Source organism: Mandrillus leucophaeus, unplaced genomic scaffold (assembly GCF_000951045.1).
Source record: "Mandrillus leucophaeus isolate KB7577 unplaced genomic scaffold, Mleu.le_1.0 Scaffold540, whole genome shotgun sequence".
Classification (NCBI taxonomy): domain Eukaryota; kingdom Metazoa; phylum Chordata; class Mammalia; order Primates; family Cercopithecidae; genus Mandrillus; species Mandrillus leucophaeus.
In genome coordinates, this window is record NW_012105809.1 from 450,717 (window position 1) to 454,964 (window position 4,248).

The following is a 4,248-nucleotide window of genomic DNA, read 5'->3' on the forward strand; positions in this document are numbered from 1 at the left end:
TTTTTGAGACAGTGTCTTGTTCTGTCACCCAGGCTGGAGTGCAGTGGTACAATCTTGGCTCACTGCAACCTCCACCTCTAGGGTTCAAGCAATTCTCATGCCTCAGCTTTCCGAGTACATGTGCCAGCATGCTTGGCTAATTTTTGCATTTTTTGTAGAGAGGGGGTTTTGTCATGTTGGCCAGGATGGTCTTGAACTCTTAGCCTCAAGTGATCTGCCCATCTCAGCCTCCCAAAGTGCTGGGATTACAGGTGTAAGCCGCCGCACCAGGCCCATTCATCTCTTGAAGACTATCTTGATTCCTTTGAAATTTTGGCAATTATAAATAAAGCTACTGTAAAAGGCTTGGGGGTGGAAATAGGTTTTCAAATCAGTTGGGTAAATATATAAAAGTTCAATTGCTGGATAGCATGGTAAGACTATGTTTAATGTTTTTAAAAACTCTGCCTTCCAAAGTGACTGTCCCGTGCTGCATTTCCACCAGAAAAGAATTAGAGTTCCTATTGCCCTGAATTCTCCACAGCAGTCGGTAGTAGCGGTTGGTTTTTTCTTTAGATTGTAGGCATTATAATAGATTGTAGGGGTTTCTCATTATGGTTTGATTTTGCCATTCCCTAATGACAAGTCATGTTAAGTCTCATTTTTGTATTCACTCAATTTATAATTTTTCTTCATTATGTAATTGGGCTGTTTGATTTTAATTGTTGATATTTAAGACTTCTTGCATATTTTGATACAAATCCTTTCTCGGATGTGTGATTTGAAAATATTTTGTCCTTATTTTTGCTTGCTTTTTGATTCTGTTAACAAGATTTTCTGGAAAAACGCCTCATACGAGCATAGAAACAAATAAACAAAATCACCCTTTCTTCATTCGTAAGCTTAAATATAACTGTATTGAAAAAGTTCTTCTTTCTATAAAACAAAAAAATCTGATAAACTCATTCAAAATAAGAAATAAAAAAATGAATTTCAACGTGTTACTCTGCAAAAGTAAATTTGCGTTTCAGCAGGGTCTAAAACATATTACAAATATTATTATTAAGAAAAAAATTCTGATACAGAGTTGTTCTACTGAAAGGGAGCCTTCTTAGAAGCGGATCACAAGGTCAGGAGATCAAGACCATCCCTGCTAACACGGTTAAACCCCGTCTCTAATAAACATACAAAAAAATTAGCCGGGCGTGGTGGTGGACTCCTGCAGTCCCAGATACTCAAGAGGCTGAGGCAGGAGAATGGCATGAACCCAGGAGGCGGAGCCTGCAGTAAGCTGACATCACTCCACTGCACTCCAGCCTGGGCAATAGAGGGAGACTCCGTCTCAAAAAATAAATAAATAAATAAGTAGATAAATGTTGGGGCAGGAGAGATATTTGAAAGAAAGCATGAGAAAGATCATTTTACCTAGAAGCAGTGTTAAGAAAATATGTTTTCTCAACATGAAAAGAAGGGAAAATATTTTTAGACAAAAAACATAAAGTAGAATGATATGGTATATTATTCCAGAGGTGGAAGTGGATTGAATCAAAAGCAAATTGCACTGCTATAGCAATGAGTAAAGATTTGCCATTTCTACAGTTAGAAAGAAGGAAAAGTGCATGGGGGATACAAAAGAAATGGATTAAAAAGAAAGAAAAAGATAAATGTAGCAGAAATAAAGGAAGTGAGATACTAAAACAATCCGGAAGTTTCAAGGTGGCTGTCAATAACGTTCAGGACATTTATTTTTGAAAATATATTTGTAACAATCTATTTGGCATTTATTGTGTGTTAGGCAGTGTGATTGGCTTGAAGAAAAAAGTTGTTAAGTGGATACTAGTCTTGGCTCTCAAGTTGCTTAAAGCACATTTGACAGATATGTAAGAGAGGTATGTTCAAGGTGGTGTTGGAACAAAAGGGCTGGTGTTAGAGGGAGCTGCCCTTAAACTAGCTTGGGGAAGGAGTCCAGAAGAAGGTGAATTTTAAAATGTGTTCAGAAGAGAGACAAATGAAGAAAAGGACAAATAAAATTCTAGGCAGAGGGTAGGCAGGGGCAAGGACGCATGAGAAAGCAAGGATAAGTTGAGACATTGAAGAAGTTAAAAAAAAAAAAAAAGTAGAATCCATGAGTGTCTAAAAAACATCAGCTGGGAAGATATGCTGAAGCCAGATAATGGCACTGGAGAGTCATATGATGGATTTTGTTTTTATTTTAGAAACATCATACAGATGGTAGATTGCAGAATATCATCTATCTCCAGAATGACAAAGGAACCAGAGCCTTCACCCAAGAGTGGAGTGTGGAAGTAGGTTGGGGATATGATGGCTGTGGAAAATATTTTCAACAGTTGCTAAAAGAAGAGTTATAACGAGTCAGTCAGAGATGAGGAAAATCATTCCCAAGTATCTCTAAAACCCTGACCAAAGTTGCTTAGCATGAAATTGTGGTGAAGCTAGTAATCACATGTATGACAACAACAGCCTAGGTTGAGCAGCAAAACAATGAAGAAATAAAATATTGTTGAATAATTGTGAGTGAGATATGTCTCATTGACTTTGTGGACAAAGGACAATGAAAGACATTGACTTAGGGCACAATTACATTGGTAACCTTCAATTCTATTATGGGTAAGGTTGCAAAAACAAAACCTTGAGTGGACTCAGAACACAGGAGAGAAGAGAAGATGAATGGGATAACTGTCTAACAAGTGTAGAATGAAATAAGAGGGAGAGAGATATGTAAGAATATACGTCAGTCAGTTAAGAGAATCATAGAGTTCAAAGAACTTGGAGGTGGATTAATTCCTGGTAATAATAAGGCTTGGGGTGTAAGTCACTGATAGTCAATGAAGTATGCTGGAGTTGAAGGTCAAAAGAAATGAGTCAGAAAAGCTGGATAATTAAACTCAGAATGGGGGAGATAACTCAACAGTGCAATTATTGATTGCAATACTAGAGTCATGTCACCTATCACAAGACCACATGGAGAAATCTTTTTTTATTTTCTTTTTAAAATGAGAGGCTACTTGAAAAAGTGTTTAATGGATGAAAATTTGACTCAGTAAGAAAATAATATGGCAGAACTTGGGGATAATTTTAGACTTTTGAGTTTTAGTAAGTTGGAGACATTGCAGATTTAGTATGAAGTTTATTCTTTAAATTTTCCGCATAGAAATTATTGAAAGTGTGAATGAAAGTAAAAGAAAGCCCTCCCCTCATTTTTCCCATTTGTGTGTTTTGTATTATATTAAATATCATTGGCACTATTTATAAGCTCTAAGCTTAAGGAATATCACCCATAGATTGTTGTCTGTCCAAAACTGAAATCTCATTTTCTGGTGTGGACTATGGTGTACTAAATGCTCAATCAATGCTTGTGGAATAAATCTATTGGTTTTAGAATTAAACTCAAGTAATACGGAACTAAATATCTATTTTTTCTTTTCCTACCTTGTGATCATTGACAAATTGCTTATTTTCAGTTTTGATTCTTTACATATAATATTGATTGTATAAAAACAAAACATAAGGCTATATTCGGAAGACAGTAAAATAAAATATTAAAATGCCTCATAATTATAATTTTTTTTGTTTCCCATTTTACATCTTATTTTCCTGTATAAAATATTCTCAAGTTTAGTTACCTCAATTACATAAGCAAATGCACGTTTTCTTTCCTTCCTTCTTCCCTTCCTTAAAAATGTATTGAATGTCCCACCACTTTATTGAAGACACCATGCTAGATTCAGATAATATAAATAGAGACAGAATGTCCTATAAGGGACCAATTCATCAATTATGATAAAATCAAGTTGATTACTAAGAATATCATTATTTTAAAAATTTTGGCTTGAATGAATGAATAATTTTTAGGTGTTATTTATTGAGTCATTCTGCTCTTTATTTTCTTTTTTGTTTGTTTATATTATGAACTTTTATTTATTTTTATTGTTTATTTTTTATTATACTTTAAGTTCTAGGGTACATGTGCACAATGTGTAGGTTTGTTACATATGTATGCATGTGCCATGTTGGTGTGCTGCACCCATCAACTCATCAGCACCCATCAACTCATCATTTACATCAGTTATAACTCCCAATGCCATCCCTCCCCCCTCCACCCTCCCCATAATAGGCCTCGGTGTGTGATGTTTCCCTTCCCATGTCCAAGTGATCTCATTGTTCAATTCCCACCTATGAGTGAGAACATGCAGTGTTTGGTTTTCTGTCCTTGTGAAAGTTTGCTGAGAATGATGGTTTCCAGCTGCA